At 39.4% G+C, this 27,005-nt stretch overlaps 1 protein-coding gene across 1 annotated transcript in view; it reads right to left on the bottom strand.

Annotated features, from left to right (window-relative positions):
- The window catches only part of efnb3b (ephrin-B3b), a 133,445-nt gene that overhangs the window by 45,792 nt on the left and 60,648 nt on the right, over window positions 1–27,005 (bottom strand). The window lies entirely within an intron of this gene.

Here is a 27,005-nt window from a genome sequence, read left to right as displayed (position 1 = left end):
TGAAAAAAAAAAAAAAAGCCGATTATGAGGCTCAGAAAATAAGATTCGACCATAGACTTAACTATCAGTTGGCGAGACAGCTCCTACAGACATTGCACCACGGCATCCCGTAAGGGGCCAGGCTAGGCAGAGCGTCGTGACGGTTTTCACTGCGATAAACTCAAACACACTGCGTTCTAACGCCGGATTGAGGTGGAAACAGGACGAAAGTTTTAGTGCATACAAGCAGGCAAAAGTGTCTCAAGAGGGATTTAGTCGAGGATTCAAGGTAATTATTATATAAAATACCACCATGCGTGCACTCTCACACACCCCCATACTGGATGTAACCCCAGATCATGATTTGGCCACCACCAAATCTCGGAGCCATGCGGGCTCCAGTAGGTCTCCTGTAATATTTGCGGTGACTATGGTGTAATTTAATGGAAGATTTATCTGAAAAATCCACCTTTTGCCACTTTTCCAGCGTCCATCCTTTTGACAGTCTGTGGGCTTTGGCAAATGCCACACGTTTTTTTTAATTGTCTGCACCTTGAGAGATCTGCAGGGTGGAAGGCAACATAAATAGTCTGAAATATCAACAAATCTTAGGTGAGGCCTTTAACCCCAAGTACACCATGCCTACCGTCAAGCACGGTGGTGGTGGTATTATGCTGTGGGGCTGTTTTGCTGCCAATGGAACTGGTGCTTTACAGAGTAAATGGGATAATGAAGAAGGCGGATTACCTTCAAATTCTTCAAGATAACCTAACGTCATCAGCCCGAAGATTGGGTCTTGGGCGCAGTTGGGTGTTCCAACAGGACAATGACCCCAAACACACATCAAAAGTGGTAATGGACAGTGTTGTTAATCTTACTGAAAAAAAGTAATTAATTATAGTTACAAATTACTTCTCCCAAAAAGTAATTGCATTAGTAACTCAATTACCTGAATGTAAGAGTAATTAGTTACTTGGCAAAGTTTTTTTTTTTTTCCCTCAAAAAAACAAACAAACAAAAAAACATTGGCCACACTATGTGAAGTTTTTTGTGAAGGTTTTTGGTACAATTGGCCCGAGCTCAATTCTTTACCCTAATTTACCCTTTACCCTTAATCAACTGTTAAAAGTTGTTAAAATTGCTCCCATTATTGCATTAGTTCCCTTCTCTCTACTTTCGACGTATGAAAGTTTTAAAACTGTTTCATCATTTAAAGATAGATTCAAGTCAAGATTTTGCCGATTTTGAAGTATTTTAGATAAAAAGTTACTTAGGTTCGCTAGGAAGGTTCTCTACAACAGAGCCGTTCTAAAAAGTCTACTGCTTTATGATGGCGGCTGTCTACTAACGCATTTAGTGCCATGTCTGTCATTTTGCATCTAGTTATATCTATATACAGTACATGTGATATCTACCATGTCTACCATATCTACCATAACATGCGGGTGTAGTTTGTAGGCTATCGGCTACAACATGTATTATTGGAGCTACCTAGCATTGCCTTTGCTCGGCGTCACAACTTTCTTGCCTCCTCCCCACTCCTGCTCTGCTCTGTCGTCTCGGTGAGTCCGTCTCCCTCAGACTTTTCGACCAATATAGTAACGCAAAGTAACGCATGCCTTTCCGTCCTCAGTAACGGTAACGGCGCTGCCAAGATGAGAAAAGTAATAAATTAGATTACCCACTATTGAAAAAAAATAACGCCGTTAGTAACGCCGTTATATTGTAACGCCGTTATTAACAACACTGGTAATGGAATTGCTAAATCAGGCTAGAATTAAGGTTTTCGAATGGCCTGACTTAAACCCCATTGAGAACTTGTGGACAATGCTGAAGAAACAAGTCCATGTCAGAAACCCATCAAATTTAACTGAACTGCACCAATTCTGTTAAGAGGAGTGGTCAAAGATTCAACCAGAAGCTTGTGGATGGCTACCAAAAGCGCCTAATTGAAATGAAAATGGCCAAGGGACGTGTTACCAAATATTAGCGCTGCTGTATGTATATTTTTGACCCAGCAGATTTGATCACTTTTTTCTGTTCACCCATAATAAAGTCATAAAAGAACCAAACTTGATGAATGTTTTTTGTGACAAAGAAGTATCTGTTCCAATCACTCTATCAGAGAAAAACCAGAGTTGTAGAAATAACTGGAAACTCAAGAGAGCCATGACATTATGTTCTTCACAAGTGTACAGTGGGAAAACCAATGGCAGTGTATCAAATACTTGTTCTCCCCACTGTACGTAAACTTTTGACCACAACTATATGTCTTCATTAATTATGTTTGAATCATTGTTTGAAGGGCTTTGTATGGCGGCCGTATGTATCACGTTCCCGGTGTGACGTATCACTTCCGGGTTCGTCCCCTTTCAGGCTCGAACTTCGGAAACGCGATTATTTTGTCAAATATACAACATATAAATTATTTTTTCATGCTTTATTTGTTGGACAATGTTTAATTACTTTACTTGTAACTAGAGGTGTGCAAAATTTCCGATTCTTAGATTATTCGCGATTCGGCCGTGGAAGATTCGAGAACAATTCACAAACATCCAAATTCCGATTATTAAAATATGCGAAGTAAAGCGGAAGTACACAACACTCAGCGCGCCGCGCGGTCTTCGGGACGGAACGGAGGGAGAGTAGCTAAACATCATGCTTCCCATTACCCGGCCCCTCGGGTAATGCCAATGCTCAACTCACAGCTCTAGCTCAACTCATGCAACGAGATAAAAAAACACAACAACATACCTGACTGCTGCCGAAAAGCTGCTTCAAAGTACATCCATAAAATGTTACAGTGGATACCATTTATATAGGACTAGATGCAATATAGATTTGGTAGTGTTGGCAGCACATCTACAAAAAGCTAGATGGGGGCGTTATAAACGGCCGCCATCTTAAAGCAGTACACTTCCCTGCAAGGCTGTTGTAGCGAACCTTCCAAGCAAACCTGATTAACTTTTTATCTAAAATACTCCTAAATCTTTAAAATAGTTTTAAAACTTTCACATGTCGAAAGTAGACAAAAGGGAAATTATGGAATAACGGGAGCAATTTTAACAAATTTAACGGTTGATTTACAACATTAAATTAATTGAATGTAGTTTAAAAGCTGCTGATACAGAATGGGGACTGGAGTTTTTTATTTAATGTTATTTTTGTATACAGTGGTACCTCTACATACGAAGTTAATCCGTTCCAGGAACTTGTTTGTAAGTCGAAATGGTCGTATGTCGAGCAGGATTTTCCAATAGGAATACATTATAATTCCATTAATTCGTTCCACAGCTCAAAAACCTACATTAAATCCCTAATAAATACTGCTGGTACTATTACAAATTGCAATTACACATAGCAAAACAAATAAATTATAAATAAAAATCGGAATAATTTAATAAAAATAATAAAAATATTTCCTGTATTAATGTAATGAATCGGGTTATAATGTGGCGGATGTTTTATGTGCTACCTGAACGCACCGCGGGGCTGACGTGCCAGAGACAGAGAGCGGTGGGCTTGAGAGTTTCACTTTTAATGTTTTCTTGAGAACACCATCAATTGCAGCACACAGTAGGTGTTTTGTCTTGAATAAGTTGTGAAATAAATGATAAAAACGTGGCGAATCTGGCAATTTATATGGAGATGTTACCACAATAAGAATTGTCAGCTTAATTTATAAAGACTGGCGAACGATGGTCAGAGGAGGACTGTGGAGATTTATTGTTTAGCCATTTCACGGATGCCCAGCCCACGCTCATATTTTTCAATCATTTGCATTTTCATTTAGAAGGTAAGCGTCAACTTTTTCCTTGTTTCACCACCTGTACCAACCTTTTTTTGAAACCTGTGTCGATTTGTCACACAAGAAAATCCGTCGTGCATTCGTCTGCGGTGCTGCCATGTCGTCGTATTTCGAGCTTTTCGTCGGATGTAGAAACAAATGGCGAGTCAAATTTTACGTCGGATGTCGAAAAGATTGTGTGTCGAAGCGATCATATGTCGAGGTACCACTGTATTTGTTTACTGCTATATGTTAACTTGATACTGAAATAGTAGTGTGGTTTAGCCTGAAAGTATTTTTGAACAATTTTGGAACTAATGTACAAAACATTAAAAAAAAAAAAAAGAGGGGAAAAAAGGAGGGGGGTGCATCAATAATCGTTTTATAATCGAATCGGAGCCTCTGAATCATAATCGTAATCGAATCGTTAGGTGCCCAAAGATTCCCAGCTCTACTTGTAACCCTATTTGGCATGTGAAGAAATTACTTCACATTAACTGCTTTAAAAGTCAGGTTATTAGCAATTGTTTCTCCAAAATGGATAAGTGACAAGACTTTTGTCAGGGACTGTAGTATCTCCAGCGTGTCCTGGCTTGTCCCTGGGGCCTCCCGCCGGATGGACATGCCCGGAACACCTCTCCAGGGAGGTATCCAGGAGGCATTTGAACTAGACGTCCCAGCCAATCTCTATGCGGAGTAGTAGCGGCTCAACGCAGACTCCCTCCCAGATGAGTCTCACCCTGGAGAGCCCGGACACCCAGCGGAGGAAACTCATTTCCGCCACTTGTACCCGGGATCTTGTTCTTTCCATCACGACCCACAGCTCGTGACCAAAGGAACGTAAATCGAGAGCTTCGCCTTTCAGCTCAGCTCCTTCTTCACCGCCTTACTGCAGACGCTGCACCGATCCGCCTGTCGATCTCCCGCTCCCTGTGACATTAATTGTGGGACACCCTGGCTAGATTTGATTAAAACTACCTGACGATTGATGATTCGCTAAGCGTTTGTCCGCTACTAGAATTCATCCATTAAGTCTACACTTAGGGGATAAAGGAGAGCGGGTCATGTTTGTGTGATCCTAGCCACTAAATCAAGCGCTATATTAGCGAGCTAATGCTGTCTACCGATGGCAGAGGTCAGCTGTTGAGGTGTGCCTGTTTCAAACACCCCCCCAACACACACATACACACATTTCGTGGCATAGCACAAGGTTGACTGCACACAATAGCGCTTTTGTCCGGAGAAATGTTTGCGTGAGTCTGAGAGAGAGCAAGATGGTGCACGAAGGTTAAATGAATCATACAATGTTAACCAGGCCCTATCCAATTAAGAAGGGATTCGTTGGTGTGTGTCTGTGTGTGTGACCTTTAGCGGGAGAGACGTATTCACACTCTCCCACGCAATCATCGACCCCCCACCCCAACATACACGCACAAGCGCAAACACACAATCTTACAGCAGACAGTAGCCGGGCTCTGATTGCTGACCTAAATCAGCTCGGCGATCTGTCACTTTCTCTTACTCACACTTGCCACACATCTTTTTTTGTTTTTTAGTGCATCTTTTTCTTTCCCTTCACTCCCCGTTTTCTTGTCTAAATGATCCCCCTCTCCGTCCCCTTGTCACTTCTGTTCAACTCACCTCATATCGAGTTGCGTTCTCCCACCGAAACACCTCGTTGGTGTCGCGCGATATTACGATGGCTGTCGACATACACACACGCACGTCGGATGGACATAATTTTGCGCACAATATTAGCTGCTAGTTGACAGTGATCGACATCCTATCCAGTTGAACAAGTTGCTGCCGTAATTTTCCACTAATCGTTTGCATTGAATCAAGAGCTACACACCGGTTCGCACCCTTATTTGAACTAGCTTAAAAAATATATGGAAGAATTTGAGATATTACCAAAAATTCGGCACTGAAAACAGCTCAAATTTTCGGTTAAAAGGCCGAAATTTACCACCCATAAATGTGAAAAACCTTAGTACTCCTGCGATGACGTCATCAAAAACCGGCAAGCTAACACCACTGCTTCCTGAAGCAATGAAGCTTTGCAGCCAATTGGTTCAAAGCTTCATGGTGGTTCATTTGGTCCTATGACAGTCTTATGATGTTGCTGTCAAAGTGTTACCGGTTAATATCTTTTGGCGTAAATATCCCATAATACAGCGAGGACAGCTGTAGCTTATAGTCCAGTGCGGTTTATCTATGAACAAATGTCGGTTTCATGTCAAATTTGGTAGGTGGCGCCTTATAGTCCAAAAATTACGGTACTCGATTACTAAAATATTCAATAACTGTAGCCCTAATTACAAACTTGACTAGTTTTTACCAGTCGTAGTTCTTACCAGATGTTTTTACCGCCAGGGTTGCAGAGCCATAAGCCAAGGCAAATAGCAGTAATCGGAAAATAATGAAATATGAAAATAAAAATGAATTATATGCATGTGTATTTTTTGTTGTTGATGGTTTTTTTTTTTGCCCAATTTTTTTCAATATTAAATGAAAAACTCATGTATAAGTCGCACCTGAGCAAGCCCAACCAAGCTATTTCTAAAAATGCGACTTATTTCTCTAATACTTTAATATTAGTTGCAAACATCTGAAAATATTCCCGCTTTGGCTGCCTTCACACATGAGAGTCAAACACAGGCTTGTTGCCTGAAGTACTGGAAGTGTTTGCTGGAGCGAGAAGAAACGCACTGCATGCTGGGAAAGCCGTCGCAGGGAGCGCCTGGGAAGAAACGCTGATAGCAGAGTTTGTGGGGGCGAGGGTGTGGCGACGGACTTAATGAAAGAATAAGAAAAAAATACAGTGCCATTCACGGAGGTCCGGATGGAAGACTCTGCTCTGCCGGGGCAATATTTGTCATTGGTGATGAAAAAAAACCTTGCCTTGAAATTTCAATAAACGTTTTTCCAGACCACTGAGTCAACCGTGGAAGCCAGCCATTGGAAGGGAGCTGGATTGACTATGATGATGAATGGCTGAAAAAGCCCAAGAGACTGGAAACGTGCTTTCAAGTGAAGAAGGACTTTTTGAAACACACCTGGGCAAAAGCTAGTGAAATCAATGAGCATCCATCTACAGTCTTAATAGCTTAAAAGACGTCAGGTTTTATCTGGATGAAGAGGTAGAATTGGAATTTACATTAGTTTCTGATTCAAATCCAAACTTTTGACCAGTCCGTAGACTTAACTATCAGTTGCAAGGCTCGGGGCTGATCGGTAAGGGGCCTATTTTCAAAAACCAACATCAAAACCAAAGCCGCTAGCGACCTAAAACCAAAACAGCCCCCCTCCCTTAGGTGTATATGAGTCTCCACAAGCAGCGACATCAAAAAATTCGTTCACGAATAAAATCCTGGCTCATTATTTTAAGTATAACAAAATTTAAAATGGCGATAAAATTCTCAAATTTTACGCTAGATGCACAAAAATCACCAAATGCGGTAATAATCATCTATATTTTCAGGATCAAAAGCAAAACATTTTTTTTTTTTTTTTTTTAATTTAGTGCAAGTTTTCAACAGCAAATTAATCCCTCAATTTTCACATCAGAAACTTAATACTTGAGGAAAGCATGCAGATTCATCTTACTTTTACTCATCAATAGCAAAATTTTTCATTTTTCTAGACACAATCACAACTTCTTTAGGTTGAATTCCGTTATTTTGTAGAGATACAAAATCCAAAACGGCGGCCGTCGCAAAACAAAGAGCTTTTTAAGTTGAAAATTCTTATAAATGAATGCTTAAATCGTGGAATTTCAATAGATATGAACGCAAAACAGTTCAGAGTCTTGGTTAAAAGCAAAAAAACGGGCAGTTATCGTTCATTTTACGTGAATATTTCAAGCCAAAATGACGGTATTGGGTAACCCAACATGGCGGCCGTCACGAAACAAGATTTTTAAATTGAAAATTCTTGTAAATAAATGCTTATATCGCAGGATTTCTATAGATATGAACGTAAAACAGTCTAGATTATTGGTCAAAAGCAAAAAACGGGCAGTTATCGTTCATTTTATGTAAATATTTCAAGCAAAAGTTACGGTTTTGTGGCTATTGTAGCTATTGCAAGCTAATGTTACACAAATTTTTTCCATTTATTCATTTTACGTAAAAATTTCAAGCCAAAGTTACGGTATAGTGTAATCCAACATGGCGGCCGTCACGAAGCAAAGAGATTTTTAAATTGAAAATTCTTGTAAATAAATGCTTAAATCGCGGACATCTTATAGATATGAACTTAAAACAGTCTAGATTCTTGGTTAAAAGCAAAAAAACGGGCAGTTATTGTTCATTTTACGTAAATATTTCAAGCAAAAATTACGGTATTGGGTAATCCAACATGGCAGCCGTCACGAAACAGATTTTTAAGTTGAAAATTCTTGTAAATAAATGCTTAAATCACAGAATTTCTATAGATATGACCTTAAAACAGTCTCGATTATTGGTCAAAAGCAAAAAACGGGCAGTTGTCATTCATTTTACATTAATATTTCAAGCTATTACGATATTACGTAATCCAACGTGACGCACGTAATAAAACAGATTTTTATGTTAAAAAGTCTTGTAAATAAATCCTTAAAATGCAGAATTTGTATACATATAACATAAATCAGTCTAGATTCTTGGTCAAAAGCAACAAAAAAAAAAAAAAAGGGGGGGAAACTTCAATTTAAGTAAATATTTTAAGCCAAAGTTACGGTATTGTGAAATCCAACATGGCGGCATTCAAAAAAAAATTTTTTTTTAAGTTGAAAATTCTAGCAAACAAATGCTTAAATCGCGGAATTTCTACAGACATGAACGTAAAACAGTCTAGATTCTTGGTTAAAAGCATAAATGGGCAGTTATTGTTCATTTTACATAAATATTTCAAGCAAAAATTACGGTATTGTGTTATCTAACATGGGGGTTGTCACGAAACCAAGCGCTTTTTACGTTGAAAATTCTTGTAAACAAATGCTTAAATCGCGGATTTTCTATTAGATATGAAGGTAAAACAGTCTATATTCTTGTTCAAAAGCAAAAAACGGGCAGTTATCATTCATTTTACGGAAATATTTCAAGCCAAAGTTACGATATCGTGTAATCCAACATGGCGGGCGTCACGAAACGAAGATTTTTAAGTTGATTTAAATTGTTGTAAATAAATGCTTAAATCGTGGAATTTCTGTAGATATGAAAAAAAAAAAAACGATTTTAAAATGATTTTTTTCCCCAAAAAAAGTTATTCTCTGCAAATCAACATTGCAAAGTCACCAATGGTCGTTCTTTACAGAGGATAAATAATATATGACTGAGTATTGGTTATTCCTTGGAACCAGGAGTTGAAACGTACGTTTGATATGTCTGTGTGCTGATTTTCAAGATAACTCAAGAACGAATACAGGGATTATTATCGATGTTTCTAACATAAAAGGGCGATTAAATTCTGGTGTGATGAGGTCAAAGTTCACAGAGGTAAAAAAAAGTCGACCATTTCCGTCTCTTCACCAAATAACCGAAAAGTTCTAATAAAAGCAAGCAATTTTCAAGTACTTCCACGGAGGTCATTTTGTCCTTTTCCTTTCACTTAAGCGTCTACAAATCAAAAGGCTTTCGACGCCATCAAATATTTAGCGGGCTATAGATTTGTCGGGACTTTTCATCATTCCCACACAAACACACCTGAGTGCGCATCACGCAGACAGAGGAGGTGGTGGGCGCAGCTCATTTAGTGCGCACTGCAGATTTTCTCCCACCGCATCATCTTCTCTTGTGTCTGTTGTAGCCGCACTCTCCACCCTTGCACCTCGTCATCTGCCGCTCACCTTCACCGGATCCGCCGCCGCTCGTGTCATTTATTTCAGCTTAGCCCTAATAAATAAACCAATGCTCGGCCCTGCATTATTGAGCACTTTGACAACTCTGTCTGCACGTACCGCCACGTCAAACAATTAGACCGCACGCGCGCTCGCTCAATTAATGACTTCAAAACACACCCAACACGCCAGACGGCTTTCACAGCCCGCTCGCTCTTCTATTATTCATTTTAAGGTTGTTGTTTACGTAGATCCGCGTGTGATGGGGAGCGCCGGGCTCTCCGCAAAGCCCCGGGGGTCCTGCTGCATAAAAGCCCGGCTGGGAGTCCTTTGCTTGCTGGTTCATTCGCGCCCATCGGGGGAGACGGCGGTGTCAGCATTCATGCGCACTCGAGAAGCACGTCAACAAAACATGTGCATGCACAACCATTCGCACCATCTGTCTCAGCATGCAACAACAACACTGCAGTCCCGCAGTGAGTGACCTGCCCGTGACAACAAGTCGGCAAACTTTTGGAGCTATTCTGAGGATGTTTAGAGCACAAATTATCTTAGAAGGCCTCCTAACCATGTGAGTGCGCATTCGTTAGCGTTAGCAAGTGAGCTCAACGCACACAAGGTCAAATATATGTTGAACTTGAGGCCGACATCATTTGCTACAAGCGATGAATCGAGTCGAGTTGAGTTGGAATCCATTTAAACCAAAATGTCTAAAACTTACAGCCTGTAAGCCAACTGAGGCCTGCAGGGCAATTTATTGTGGTCTCCTATTTGGCATCAAAATGTAATTTTTATCTATGACTACTGTAATTTTTGGGACTACCAAATACCATAACTAGCAATTACTGAAACAACTGGAACAGTACCTGAGGAAATAATTAGCACAGGACATGAATTTTGATTGTTATCTACATCTGTGGCGCTGCAATGCATGCTAGGAGGCATGGTGGACGAAAACAGTGTTGACAGCAGAGGTTGACTGTCTCCCCCAAAATGAGAAGTAGTGGCCAAATGAAGTTTCTTGAAGCAATGAAGCTTTCCAGCCAATTGTTTTAACACTTCATGGTGGTTCATATGGTCTTATGACAGTCTAATGACATTCTTATGGCGCCACTCTCAAATAAAGTCTTACTAAATGCAATAACTAGCAACTAATGAAACAATGAACAGTAACTGAAGAAATAATTAGCACAGAACATGAATTTTGATTGTTATTTGGATCAGTAGCGCTGCAATGCATGCTAGGAGGAGTCTTATGGCACCACTGTCAAATAAAGTGTTCTCAAATAACATAACTAGCAATTAATGAAACAACTGGAACAGTACCTGAAGAAATAATTAGCACACAAAATGAATTTTGATTGTTATTTACATCTGTAGTGCTGCAATGCATGCTAGGAGGCATGTTGACAACAACAGTGTTGACAGCAGCTGGTAGCTGAGGTTGATTGTCTCCCCCAAAAGGAGCAGTGGTGGCCAAATGAAGCTTCTTGAAGCAATGAAGATTTGCAGCAAATTGGTTCAACGCTTCATTGTGTTTCATTTGGTCTTATGACAGTCTTATGGTTCCACTGTCAAGTAAAGTCTTAGTAAAATACCATAACTAGCAATCAACAAAAAACTGGAACAGTAACTGAAGATATAATTAGCACAGAACATGAATGTTGATAGTTATTTACACCTGTAGTGCTGTAATGCATGCTAGGAGGCATGTTGGACAACAACAGTGTTGACAGCAGGTGGCAGTAGAGGTTGATCGTCTCCCCCAAGGGAGCAGTGATGCCCAAATGAAGCTTCTTGTAGCAATGAAGCTTTGCAGCCAATTGGTTCAACGCTTCATGGTGGTTCATTTGGTCTTTTGACAGTCTTATGGCGCCACTCTCAAATAAAGTCTTACTAAATACCATAACTTGCAACTAATGAAACAACTAGAACAGTAGCTGAAGAAATAATTAGCACAGAACATGAATTTTTATTGTTATTTACATCTGTAGCGCTCCAATGCATGCTAGGAGGCATGTTGGATGACAACAGTGTTGACAGCAGCTGGCATAAGAGGTTGACAGTCTCTCCCACAGGAGCAGTGATGGCCAAATGAATCTTGTTGAAGCAATGAAGCTTTGCAGCCAATTGGTTCAACGCTTCATGGTGGTTCATTTTGTCTTATGACAGTCTTAATGGCGCCATTCTCAAATAAAGTCTTACTACATACCATAACTAGCAACGCATGAAACAACTGGAACAGTAACTGAAAAAATAATTAGCACAGAACATGAATTTTGATTGTTATTTACATCTGTAGTGCTGCAATGCATGCTAGGAGGCATGTTGGACAACAAAAGTGTTGACAGCAGCTGCGGTTGACTGTCTCCCCCACAGGAGCAGTGATAGCCAAATGAAGCTTGTTGAAGCAATGAAGCTTTGCAGCCAATTGGTTCAACGCTTCATGGTGGTTCATTTTGTCTTATGACAGTTTTATGGCGCCATTCTCAAATAAAGTCTTAGTAAAATACCATAACTAGCAATTAACAAAAAACTGGAACAGTAACTGAAGAAATAATAAGCACAGAACATGAATTTTGATTGTTATTTACATCTGTAGCGCTGCAATGCATGCTAAGAGGCATGTTGGACAACAACAGCGTTGACAGCAGCTGGCAACAGAGCTTGTCTGTCTCCCCTAATGGAGCATTGATGCCCAAATGAAGCTTTAGAAGCAATGAAGATTAACAGCAAATTGGTTCAAAGCTTCATGGTGGTTCATTTGGTCTTATAACAGTCTTATGAAGCCACTGTCAAATAAAGTGTTAATATCTTATGATGTAAATATCCCATAATACAGTGAGGACAGCTGCGGCTTACAGTCCAGTCCAGCTTATTTATGAACAAATGTCATTTTCATGTCAAATTTGGCGGGTGGTGGCTAATAGTCAGCTGCGCCTTATAGTCCAAAAATTACAGTTAGATTTCAAAATCAAATTTGGGGAAATGTCACCCTGCAAAGTTTGCCCTAGACAAAATCTTTTAAAATAGTATTTAACTAAACATAACAATTCAAACAAAAATCTGAATTCGAACATATTTTGAATTGCCGACTATAGTTCAAGCTAATGCTAACTTTTAACTGTGTTTTGGCTAACAAGTTAGCTTAAGTAAATAAGCAACATTAATGGCTTTTTTGGTACTCATTGATCAAGTATTGACTCATCTAGATTCAATTTCCATTTTTATAAAATACAATTTTTTTACACTACTCACCCAATTACAGATAATCCACCTTAGCCTGGATTAAACTGTAGTATATGAATACAAGAGATGTCCCGATCGCATATTTTTACACCCGAGGCCAAGTGACCTGATTTTGAGAATCTGCCAATACATAGCCCCGATCAGATACCATAAAAAAGCGGGAGAAAATGGATGGATGGCTAGATGGACATATTCCACAACGTGGTTTGTGTGTATATGTGTATGCGAGTTCTAGCATTTATTCAACTGAGTGTGCATGTGTGTTGAGGACACAGGCTTACATAAACTCTGACCTCATGTTATGAATGAAAACATCCATCAGTGAGTATGACTAATCAATTTTGCCCCTCTTTCTCTCCCCTCCCCGGGGTGCAGGAAGAAAAGAATCACTTTTAATGGGATTCGAGTAATCTGATTACAAAGCAGTGGCATCTGTAATACATTAGTGACCTTCCAAAACAAAGTCATTAGACGAGAATCCCGGCACCACCGCAAGCGCAACTAGATTTGTAGATGAACCCATTAGTACTTGTCAGTGATGAGCGCGCAATAGAATGCTTATGATTTCGAAAGTTTTGAAACATTTCATACTTGTTCAAGTCCCATCAGTCGGTTTTCGAATCGCCTTGTAATGGTCCGTATTAGGCCTGCAGCTATCGATTGTTTAAGTAGTCGATTAATCCATCGTTTGATTAATTTCATTAATCGAGTAATCGGATGAAAAACAATAAATGCTTGCCAGAATAATTATATAAGATGTAAAAGACGTTTGCGCTAACATCAATTTTACCTGTGCATCCATTGGCACTAGGACAAGTTATAGACATTTTATATGAAAACTAGGGCTGTCAAAATTATCGCGTTAACGGGCGTTAATTAATTTTTTAAATTAATCACGTTAAAATATTTGACGCAATTAACGCAGATTACCCGCTCAGACAGATTTAAATGACGGTACAGTGAAACACCACTTGTTAATTGTGTTTTATGGAGTTTTGCCGTCCTCTGCTGGCAATTGGGTGCGACTGATTTTATAGGCTTCAGCCACCCATGAGCATTGTGTAAGTAATTATTGACATCAACAATGGCGGACTTCTAGTTTATTTTTTGATTGAAAATTTTACAAATTTCATTAAAACGAAAACATTAAGAGGGGTTTTAATATAAAATTTCTCTAAATTGTACTAAAATATTTCTTTTAACAACTACAAGTCTTTCTATCCATGGATCGATATAACAGAATGTTAATAATGTTAATACCATCTTGTTGATTTATTGTTATAATAAACAAATACAGTCCTTATGTACCGTATGTTGAATGTATATATTAATCTTGTTTTGTCTTTCCATTCCAAAAATAATTTACTGAAAAATATGGCATATTTTATTGATGGTTTGAATTGCGATTAATTAATTTTTAAGCTGTAATTAACTCGATTAAAAATTTTAATCGTTTGACAGCCCTAATGAAAACCCCTCTTAATGTTTTCGTTTTAATAAAATTTGTAAAAATGTTCAATCAAAAAATAAACTTGTAGCTCGCCATTGTTGATGTCAATAATTACACAATGCTCATGGTGCTGAAACCCATAAAATCAGTCGCACCCAAGGGCCAGCAGAGGGCAAAAAAAACACCAAAAAACAGGTAACAAGTGGACATGACAATGTGCTGTCATTTTAATCTGTTTGAGCGGGGCATGTGCATTGACTACTCAGCTAAAATTGATAGTTAGCATTATTGAGTTTTTATTTTTACACCCTCATCACTCCACAACGCTACGTTATGTTAAAGCCTGTGTGTAAGACACGTTAGCCACGCATCGAAAGTGGTCATAATTAATAGAAACCTAGCCCTCCGCAGGGCTAACGTTACTTGAGCTAGTGACAGTAACGTTAATCTTATTTATTAGCGCTTAGCGCTTTTTATTAGCGCTCAGCGCGCTACTGCTTTAAGATGGCGGCTGTTTACTAACGCTGCCCAGACGCGGCCGAGTCTGTCATTTCGCATCTAGTTCAACATACATGTGATCTCTATGAGACTCATCAGACGCTGCCAGCTACCAACGTAGCATCGTGCGAGCTAAGTAGCAACTTCGGTGTCGTTTGTAGCGGCTGTCGGCTGCAGTAAGTTTTTTTTTTGCTTCTTCCGCTACGCACGTGACATCAGCGCGTTGTCCCGCATTAAAAGTAGTCCGAGCAAAACGTGATGCTTAGAGCTGTCAAAATAACCGATTACTCGAGGTGAATAAAATTACTCATTCATTACTCAGTTTTTAAACTCGAGTTACTCGAGTATTCGTTTCAGCTCTAGTTAAATGTGTCAAATATTTTAACATGATTAATTTAGAAAATTAATTACCGCCCGTTAACGCGATTATTTTGACAGCCCTAATTTATACCATGGATATTATCTGAAATTGAGGCTTGTAAGTCCCACAGCATGGCAAGTGGGCATTTGCGTGTTGTTTTCAGCACCATTTTCTGCGTATGTTCCGGGACCTTAGCTTGTCTCGTCATCCCTGCGCTGTCATATACAGTTGTGGTCAAAAGTTTACATACACTTGTGAAGAACATAATGTCATGGCTCTCTTGAGTTTCCAGTTATTTCAACAACTCTGATTTTTCTCCGATAGAGTGATTGGAACAGATACTTCTTTGTCACAGAAAACATTCATGAAGTTTGGTTCTTTTATGGCTATATTATGGGTTAACAGAAAAAGTGATCAAATCTGCTGGGTCAAAAATACACATACAGCAGCGCTAATATTTGGTAACATGTCCCTTGGCCATTTTCACTTCAGTTAGGCGCTTTTGGTAGCCATCCACAAGCTTCTGGCAAGCTTCTGGTTGAATCTTTGACCACTCTTGACAGAATTGGTGCAGTTCAGTTAAATTTGATGGCTTTCTGACATGGACTTGTTTCTTCAGCATTGTCCACAAGTTCTCAATGGGGTTTAAATCAGGACTTTGGGAAGGCCATTCGAAAACCTTAATTCTAGCCTGATTTAGCCATTCCATTACCACTTTTGATGTGTGTTTGGGGTCATTGTCCTATTGGAACACCCAACTGCGCCCAAGACCCAATCTTCGGGCTGATGACGTTAGGTTATCTTGAAGAATTTGAAGGTAATCTTCCTTCTTCATTATCCCATTTACTCTCTGTAAAGCACCTGTTCCATTGGCAGCAAAACAGCCCCACAGCATAATACTACCACCACCGTGCTTGACGGTAGGCATGGTGTACTTGGGGTTAAAGACCTCACCTTTTCTCCTCCAAACATATGGCTGGGCATTGTGGCCAGACAGCTCGATTTTTGTTTCGTCTGACCACAGAACTTTCCTCCAGAAGGTCTTATCTTTGTTCATGTCATCAGCAGCAAACTTCAGTCGAGCCTTAAGGTGCCGCTTTTGGAGCAAGGGCTTCCTTCTTGCACGGCAGCCTCTCAGTCCATGGAGATTCAAAACACGCTTGACTGTGGACACTGACATCTGTGTTCCAGCAGCTTCTAATTCTTGGCAGATCTGCTTTTTGGTGATTCTCGGTTGAATCTTCACCCTCCTGACCAATTTTCTCTCAGCAGCAGGTGATAGCTTGCGTTTTCTTCCTGATCGTAGCAGTGACAAAACAGTGCCATGCACTTTATACTTACAAACAATTGTTTGCACTGTTGCTCTTGGGACCTGCAGCTGCTTTGAAATGGCTCCAAGTGACTTTCCTGACTTGTTCAAGTCAATGATTGTTCAAGTCAATAATCACTCACAAGAAATTGCTAATTCGTGTTGCTGTATGTATATTTTTGACCCAGCAGATTTGATCACTTTTTCTGTTAACCCATAATAAAGTCATAAAAGAACCAAACTTCATGAATGTTTTTTGTGACAAAGAAGTATCTGTTCCAATTACTTTATCGGAGAAAAATCAGTTGTAGAAATAACTGGAAACTCAACAGAGCCATGACACAAGTGTATGCAAACTTTTGACCACAACTCGAAGGCTACGTTCATACTACAGGTCTTAATGCACGAATTCGATTTTTTCGTGTTTTTCCGACTCGAGTGAGGCATTAACTTGACGGTCTGAACGTGACAAGTCGCATAGAACTGGACCATTTCAAATCCGATCTGGGTCACTTTCATATGTGGTTCAAATCCGATCTGGGCCACATTTTTCCAGACTGTCGCGGCGGTCTGTACTGTCCACTCTCCCAAATCGGATTTCATGCAGCAATTACGTCATCAAATAGCGAGAGAGACGCTTACCATAGCGGTGCCGCTGTGCGTTATTAGCGCCTAGCTTGCAGTGAACACGGCTTTTGGGGAAGGGCTGGGCTTGACAACAGTCAAAAAATAAAAATGGGTTGAGGATAAGCCTGAGAATGCTCAGTTTTCTCTCTGCTCCAAGTGAGCAATATTTCAACATTGCCTAGACGGCCGAGGTCGGGGCAAACTGCCCGTATGTGTGTGTGACGTGCACGGACCGTGCGTGCATGCCATCCATATAAACTTTGAATATAAGCCTAAACGGGGATTATTTATGTCTGTTATTTGTGTCCTCCTTTTGAAAAGCAAAATATGATATCCCTGGAATGACGGACGACGTGTGTCATTTGTTTTGATGCTTCTGCGCATGCGGGTCGTCTTGCTCAGCGCGTGTCGGACTGCGAATTAGTGCGCATGCGTAATACTTGAATGGTCTCAATGGACAAAGGCAGTCTGAACGGGCACGCCAAAAAAACAGATATGACAAAAAATCGGATTCGTGCATTAAGACCTGTATTATGAACGTAGCCTTAGTCCCACAGCATGGCAAGTGGGCATTTGCATGTTGTTTTCAGCACCATTTTCTGAGTATGTTCCGGGACCTTAGCCTGTCTCGTCATCCCTGCGCTGTCATATATACTTTGCGTTCCAGCACCTTATGATTTACGAATAAAAATCTGTGTATATGAACAAAATGATAAGTTTGTCTAAAATGGCCGTAAAGAGAGGCAGGCTAGTTTGTATTTCATGGCTGTTTCAACCCGTCTCACGACTGTTTTTAAAAACAGCGACCGGTGAGTTAATCTTGCTTGATTTAACTCTGTTTATTACTGTGAAAGTCACTGCAAGTTAATGCCATGGAAAAAAATAGTTTCAAAGCCTGTTTGGTATCAGGAGAAATAACGCAAATCCCACAAGGGGGTAGGAAAACAAAAGCAAAACTTGTTTTGAATAATGTCATTTTCTTCCACTTTTTCTATAAGCCAAAGAGAACAATGGACTAAAATCTGATTTCTATGGGGGGATTTGATTTTGAGGCGCCCAGCCGTTGTGTGTGATTTCGAAATCCATTTTTTTTCCCTTACTGGCGCTTGATTTGGTCTTCCTTCCGCAAGGCAGTTGACATCCAACACCTTTATCACCTGCACAGACGCAAAGTGCTCAGACGTATGGATTGACAGCTCCAGCCTGATCGATGGAGGCTGGAGGTCACCCGCACACACACTCACGCATGTGAGTAAGTGAGAAAGTACGAAGCAATCAGAGGAGCTTAAAGCGGAGAGCATCTGGCGCTGATAACTTATTGATAACAATATGGGAGCCTTTATTGGGATGGTTCTTAACGAAGAACAGCGCTTTAATGAAGCGTGGTTCGTAATTAGCTCATCTAATGGCGTTTTAAGGGACCACGGCTACTTACTCTTGAGTTTGCCATTCCCCACCTAAAAATAGGATTATTCCACTTTAAACGAACTATTGTCTAGAAATTTTTCCCATTGTTAATCAGTGTTGTTTTAAGCAGCCTTTACAATTTTCGTCTTAGGCTTCGTCTTTTGGACCAAAATACTTTCAGGTAGTCCCCGGTTTACAAACGGGTTTCGTTCCTACGCTGGCTACGTAACCCGATTTCCGCGTAAATTGGAATTAACCCTTTAAAAATTCAAAATAACCACCCGATAAGTCCAAAAGTCTTCACTATCAGTTGACAGAAGACGGCGCTGGGGGTCGATCCGTAGGTGGCCGAAAACTTAAAATTAGGGCTGTCAAAATTAACGCGTTAACGAGCGGTAATTAATTTCTTAAATTAATCCCGTAAAAATATTTGACGCAATTAACACACAAATACCCCGCTCAAACATATTAAAATGACAGCAAAGTGAAAGGTGTACTTGTTGTGTTTTTCGGAGTTTTGCAGCCCTCTGCTGGCGCTTGGGTGCGACTGATTTTATAAGCTTCAGCACCCATGAGCATTGTGTATGTAATTATTGACATCAACAATGGCGGGCAACTAGTCTATTTTTTGATTGAAAATTTTACAAATTTTATTATTTTTTATTATTTTAATTTTATTATTATTTTATTATTTATAATTTTATTTTAACGAAAACATGAAGAGGGGTTTTAAAATAAAATTTCTATAACTTGTACTAGTTATTATCTTTGATTTATTTTCTATAAATTTTTATAAATATTTATATATTTTATTTATATATTTTATTTATTATTTTTATTTACCTTTTAAGAACTATCTAAGTCTAAGTCTTTCTATCCATGGATCGCTTTAACAGAATGTTAATAATGGTAATGCCATCTTGTGTATTTATTGTTATAATAAACAAATACAGTACTTATGTACCGTATGTTGAATGTATATATCCATCTCGGTCTGATCTTTCCATTCCAACAATAATTTACAGAAAAATATGGCATATTTTATAGATGGTTTGAATTGCGATTAATTGTGATTAATTACGATTAATTAATTTTTGAGCTGTAATTCACTCGATTAAAAATTTTAATCGCTGGACACCCCTACTTAAAATTAAAAAATATTTTCAAAACCAAAGTCGCTAGTGACCTAAAACCAAAACAGACACCTCCTTTGGGCATACATGGGTCTCCATGAGCATCGACATCAAAAAATTCAAAGTCGTTCCCTTATAATATCCAGATTAATTACTTTTTATACAAGAATAACAAAACAAAGTTGCTGTAAAATTCTCAAATTTGACACTAGATGCATAAAAATCGCCAAATACTGACCTATATTTTCAGAATCAGTAGCAATATTTAATATATCATATAAGTTTTTGACTAAAATAGCAACTTTTTCAACAGCTAATAAATCACTCAATTTCCCATCAGAAACTTAATACTTGAGAAAAGCATGCAGAATCATCTTAATTTTACTCCACAACAGTAAAATTTGCATTATTTGAGCAGCAGCATCAAAAAATTCAAAGTCGTTCCCTTATAAAATCCTGATTAATAACTTTTTATATAACACAATTTAAAATGGCTATAAAAGTCTCAGATTTACACTAGATGCACAAAAATCACCAAATGCAGAGATCAATAGCAATATTTAACATATCATATAATTTTTTGACCAAAATAGCAACTTTTCTTTTTTATTTATTTATTTATCTATTTTTCAACAGCAAATAAATCACTCAATTTAACATCAGAAACTTAATACTACAGGAAAACATGCAAAATCAATTATAAATAATATGTAAATAGATTATTAATAAATTAAATATACAATCACAACTTATTGAAGAATAAAATAGCCCTTTATCATCATTATACACTACATACTGTTAGCTAATTAGGATAGCGGCCGCCTGACGTAACAGGAGCTTTTCTGGTGAAAATTCTTGTGAATAAAAGCTTAAATCCCCAAATTCTTAATCGATATGGAAGTAAAAAATTCTTGATTTTTGGTTAAAAGCAAAGAAACCTTGCAGTTAGCATTTATTTTACGTATATTGACGAAGTACAATGCTACTATGTTAGCGAATGAGGCTAGCAGCCGCCTAAAGGAGCTTTTCTGGCGAAAATTCTTGTGAATGAATACTTAAATCCCCGAATTCTTCATCGATATAGACTTAAAACAGTCTCGATTCTTGGTCAAAAGCAAAGAAACCTTGCAGTTAGCGTTTATTTTACGTATATTGACGAAGCACAATGCTACTCTGTTAGCGAATGAGGTTAGCGGCCACCAGGCGTAAAAGGAGCTTTTCTGGCGAAAATTCTTGTGAATGAATGCTGAAATCCCCGTATTCTTCATAGATATGGACGTAAAATAGTCTCGATTCTTGGTTAAAAGCAAAGAAACCGTGCAGTTAGCGTTTATTTTACGTATATTGACGAAGCACAATGCTACTCTGTTAGCGAATGAGGTTAGCAGCCACCTGGCGTAAAAGGAGCCTTTCTGGCGAAAATTCTTGTGAATAAATGCATAAATCCCCGAATTCTTCATAGATATGGACGTAAAATAGTCTCGATTCTTGGTTAAAAGCAAAGAAACCGTGCAGTTAGCGTTTATTTTACAAATATTGACAAAGTACAATGCCACTATGTTAGCGAATGAGGCTAGCAGCCGCCTAAAGGAGCTTTCTGGCGAAAATTCTTGTGAATGAATGCTTAAATCCCTGAATTCTTCATAGATATGGATGTAAGATAGTCTCGATTCTTGTTTAAAAGCAAAGAAACATTGCAGTTAGCATTTATTTTACATTTATATGTCGAATTAGAATGCTACTCTGTTAGCAAATGAGACTAGCGGCTGCCTGATGTAAACCGAGCTTTTCTGGTGAAGATTCTTGAGAATATAAATGCTTAAATCCCTGAATTTGAAGAGTGATGGCCAAATTAAGCTTCTTGAAGCAATATAGCTTTGCAGCTAAAGTATCCTTGACCAAGATACTAAGTTGCCATTGACGGCACATAACGTCCAACTCAGTCAAAATGTATCGGATGTCAAGCCCAGTCAATGGCAGCCAGGGAGCTAAAGTCGACACTATTCTCATCAACCTTTTGGTTCCTTTTTGCCACCTTTTAAAAACGATATATCAGTCCTTGGTGGGAGCATATCGATCCCCAAATATATTTTCACACCCCTAATATCCATCATTTAGCATGTGTGAATTACACGACATCACAAATCACACCCGACACAGAGCAGAGTGACGACACCCTCCTCTTTCTCGCGCTTTCTTGCTCGCTTTTTTTTTTTTTTTTTGGACAATTTCTCAGCACAGACGATAGCATGTGCACACCTGAGAGCATCCCGCCTGCGAGGTGCGTAGGAGGAGAGCAGCAAACAACTCACTCTCATTCCTGAGGTGTTTTTCCAGTTTGTGTGAAAACAAGACAGAATCAAACAAGCCCCCCATTCGGCTTCCGGAATGTTCCATCCCATACGACCGCGGCGGGCCGGATTCGCCTTGATGACCTCATCGTCGGGTCCCCTATGGGCCCGAACGATCTGTTCCGAATCGATCAAAAGTAATGCGCGCTTTCGGCTTTTGTGGCGACTGCAAAGTCAGACGGTAAACAGCAGAAATACAATCATACTTCGCACTGGATTTTGAAAATCCACATTGTTAGAATCATCTCCATGATCAGCCGTTACATATTTAATTGACCGTAACACGGTGCTAATGGAAACGGAACACTTTGGTACAATTTTCAAGCTATTTATTAGACTCCACTTGAGGTAAATTCGAACAGTAAACACACATAAAGAAAATGACAAATACTGCACCTTAAAGTGCCTGTTATTTCAAATTACACGCAGTATTTTATGCTCCTGAATGAAATGTACAGTGGCCGAGAGGTGTCAGGCGAAATGCAAAGTCCAAACACTTTGCAAATAGAAAAAAGCATGAAACCAAATTACAAACGTTTTGCAAAAGAAAAAAGCACGAATGCAAACTGCCACAACACGATCCCCAGTTCCTAAAGCGCAATCGCAAATTGGCAAAAGCACGAACCCCAATTGCCACAACACGGCAGCAAATGGCTCGCAGCACGAATGCAAATTGCCACAACACGATCCCCAATTCCTAAAGCGCGACTGCAAATTGGCAAAAGCACGAATGCCAATTGCCACAACACGACAGCAAATGGCTCGCAGCATGACCGCAAAAGTCTCGCAAGACAATTGCAAAGATGATGACCCAGAAGTTAAAAATAATAAAAATAATAATAAAAAAGACGTCACTTTGTATATTGCTATATGTCAGGGGGTGTCCAAACTTTTTACAAAGGGGGCCAGATTTGGTGTGGTAAAAATGTGAGGGGCCGACCTTGGCTAACGTCCTTTACGTAGAACAATATATTTAGGCAAATTTTAGCAAGCGATTCTGTGTGTCACATTTTCTTTATTACTTTTTTTAATTAATAATTTCAATAATATTGCAACTAGCCTTTGTGGCGTTCTTTTTCGACTCTCGGGCTCTCGTGAAATACTGCTGCTGTAAAATTAAACTAGCTTCAAGTTGCTTCAATTTCTAGCTAAGCATCTTCCCTGTAATGTTGTACATGTCAGCGTGTCTTGTTTGGTAATATCGCCTCACAGTGAACTTTTTAAAAACACCGACTGTCTCTTTGGAAAGGAGGCAGACACTGTTGTTGCGTATTTTAGTCAAGAAATAGTCTAATTTCCACCTATCCTTGAAGCGTTGGCCGTCGCAGTCAACTTTCTTTTTTTTTTTTCTTGTTGATTGTCGCCATCTTAGAATATTGGGAGTAAAGGGTCACACGGGGTAATGTTGCTTAGAGCAGGGGTTTTCAACCCAGTCCTCAAGGCACACTGTGGGTCCTGGTTTTTGTTCCAGCCGATCCAGCAGAGACAGTTGAACCAATGAGGCTTCTGCTAAAACAAGCCACACCTGACTGCAATCAACTGATTGCACTTGTAAAACACCAGATTGGGGAAAAAGTGTTGTCATCTTGTTTGGTAAGAATGAAATCCTGCACCCACAGTGTGCCTTAGTGGAATAGGTTGGGAACCCCTGGCTTAGAGTGCTGCCGCCTTTTCGTGGGTAAATGAGGAGCAGCATTTAGTGTGTAAGCTGGTAGCAGTACTGCTGACTAGAGATGGGACGCTCGAGCCTTCCTGCTCGAATCTGATTCGAGCAAATGAAGTAGAGGTGTGTCAAAGCAGTGTTCCGAAAGCGGCGTCGAGCAAGCCAAAAATCACGTGACCACTGCTGACGAGGCCTTGAACGTCACAGATGAGTCACACCGTTTTCACAGGAAAATGAAAACTAGATGGGAGCCCGCCCGCTCAATCGGTGGGACCACAATAAAAAGCGGCAGAATAACGCAGTTATTCGGCAGTTTTTTGAGAGGAGGGATTTTCATACTTAATACTTAATTAAAAAATAAAATATTTCAGAAACCTTTCCTTACTTTTATTCGGCTCAATTATTTCCATCTTATGATTAACGATTAATAATATCCCTGTTCCCAAGCACTGTGCCTACTGCACTGTAATATTTACAAAAAAATAACAATACAGAGTTACTCCCCGACATCTAGGACGAGCCACTAACAAGACTAGCACTGTCGTGTATTATAAATACTGCTTTGAACACGTCTTCACAAACAAAGCAATGACACGGGCTTAAAAAGGTCAACTTTAATTGTGTAAATCACACTTAATGACGACACCGTCTCACAGTTGAAATAGACGACATCCACTTAATTCTATTGAAGATGTGTAATGCTGAGGCAATTTGACAACTTTAGTTTGAAAAAGAAACATGCACTGTTTATCCAGTAGATGGAGCTCTTGCAGTGTGTCTAACGCCTCGAAACAGTGATTCAATTTAGGGCAATTGTCTCAAAAGTGGTTCATTGTTTCGGAAAGCCTCGGGTTTTCCATCCCTACTGCTGACCAATTTATTAAGTCTGTGTGCGGGCCAGACGTTATTGATTTTATGACAGAGGCTGGGGGCCGGATGAAATTTGACCACGAGCCGGATTTGGCCCCCGGGCCGGACTTTGGACATGTCTGCTATATGTGCTTTGTCACCATCTCTACGGGCCTCCGTAAAGTAGCCCCCCCCCCCCCCCCCATCAGACACAAATTTATATAAAAATGATGTTAATCGTTTGTGCTGCAACGGTTTTGTAGATACAGTACTATGAGTTTAATTGAGATATTAATTTAGAGTGGGGACGTCACTCGTAGCATTTTTTTAGCTTTGCTCCCGCAACTAATGGAGCGTACCAACTCTCTCAATAACAGAGGGGTGTCCTATCAACTAGCACGAACAGAGCACACAAAAAAAATCGGGTCCATTTTGCGGTAAATTGGGGGGCTTGAGATATTAGTTTCGAGTGATGATGTCCCTCTAAGCCAGGGGTGTCCAAACTTTTTGCAAAGGGGGCCAGATTTAGTGTGGTAAAAATGTGGAGGGCCGACCTTGGCTGACGTCCTTTAAGTAGAACAATATATTTAAGCAAATTTTAGCAAGCTATTCTGTGTGTCACATTTGCTTTATTATTATTTTTTAAAATCAATTTAGGGCTGTCAAAATTATCGCGTTAACGGGTGGTAATTAATTTTTTAAATGAATCACGTTAAAATATTTGACGCAATCAACGCACATGCCCCGCTCAAACAGATTAAAATAACAGCACAGTGTCATGTCCACTTGTTACTTATGTTTTTTGTTTTTTTGTCGCCCTCTGCTGGCGCTTGGGTGTGACTGATTATATGGGTTTAGCACCATGAGCATTGTGTAATTATTGACATCAACAATGGCGAGACACTAGTTTATTTTTTGATTGAAAATTTTACAAATTTTATTCAAACGAAAACATTAAGAGGGGTTTTAATATAAAATTTCTATAACTTGTACTAACATTTATCTTTTAAGAACTACAAGTCTTTCTATCCATGGATCGCTTCAACAGAATGTTAATGTTAATGCCATCTTGTTGATTAATTGTTATAATAAACAAATAAAGTGCTTATGTACAGTATGTTGAATGTATATATCCGTCTTGCGTCTTATCTTTCCATTCTAAAAAAAATTTACAGAAAAATATGGCATATTTTATAGATGGTTTGAATTGCGGTTAATTACCATTAATTAATTTTTAAGCTGTGATTAACTCGATTAAAAATTTTAATCGTTTGACAGCCCTAAATTCATTATTTCAACAATCTCGCAACTAGCCTTTGTGGCGTTCTGTTTCGACTCTCGGACTCTTGCGAAATACTGCTGCTGTGAAATTAAACTAGCTTCAAGTTGCTTCAATTTCTCGCTACGTATCTTCCCTGTAATCTTGTCGTACATGTCAGTGTGTCTTGTTTGGTAATATTGCCTCATATTGAACTCTTTAAAAACAGCGACTGTCTCTTTGCAAATGACTCAGACACAGTTGTTGCTTATTTTAGTGAAGAAATAGTTCAATTTCCACCTATCCTTGAAGCGTCGGCCGTCACAGTCAACTTTCTTTGTTGTTGTTGATTGTCGTCATTTTAGAAATGGGGAATAAAGGGTAACACTGGGTAATGTTGCTTAGAGTGCTGCTGCCTTTTAGTGGGTAAATGAGGAGCAGCATTTAGTGTGTAAGCTACTTCATATGCTGGGAGCAGTACTGCTGACCAATTTATTAAGTCTGTGTGCGGGCCAGATGTTATTGATTTTATGACAGAGGCTGGGGGCCGGATGAAACTTGACCACGGGCCGCATTTGGCCCCCGGGCCAGACTTTGGACATGTCTGCTCTAAGCCCTCATTTACAGCAAAATGGTTCCGAATTTGTGCCATTCAGAGGTGGCGAAAATGACCCAAATGCTATTGAATTGGCAAGTCGTTGTCGGACAGACAACAGCCGTCCATATGGAAATGCAACCACTAGACATACATTAACTTCAGCCACAATGACCACAATCCATGCTCCATGCCCCTGATTCAGTCCTTCTAAACTATAGACACAATTACTGCTTTACAATCAAATTGCAGTTCTAAAACGTTTTTTTTTTCTGTCGTTGTGTGTTGAGTATAGGAGAAGTGAATTCAAAAAATGTGTAAAAAGTGTCAAACTTCAAAAATAAATGTAATCAAATAAATGTAGTGTGACTTGAACTGACACAAACTATCACATGAGTCACGGAGGAGAGGCCAAATCGGCCATTGCTAGGGAATATTAGTAGTGTTTGTCTTGGGAAAGGCCAAGTCGGCCTCTGCTGGGTTTTCTAGTGTTAACTCACTCCATGCCATTGATGGCGCTAGATGTCCAATCAATTTTGACTGGGATAAACTGCCATGAGTTAAAAATTATGGGGGAAAAAATTCAACTTTAGAGTGTTACTTGGGCCTGTAACCAGAGTGTTTTTCTGTGGTGTAACTATCTCGCTTCCATCTGTGGCAAACCTGCCCTC

Source organism: Corythoichthys intestinalis, chromosome 13 (genome assembly GCF_030265065.1).
Source record: "Corythoichthys intestinalis isolate RoL2023-P3 chromosome 13, ASM3026506v1, whole genome shotgun sequence".
NCBI lineage: Eukaryota > Metazoa > Chordata > Actinopteri > Syngnathiformes > Syngnathidae > Corythoichthys > Corythoichthys intestinalis.
The sequence above is the reverse complement of the archived record's forward strand: the minus strand, read 5'-3'. Positions and strand labels throughout refer to the sequence as shown.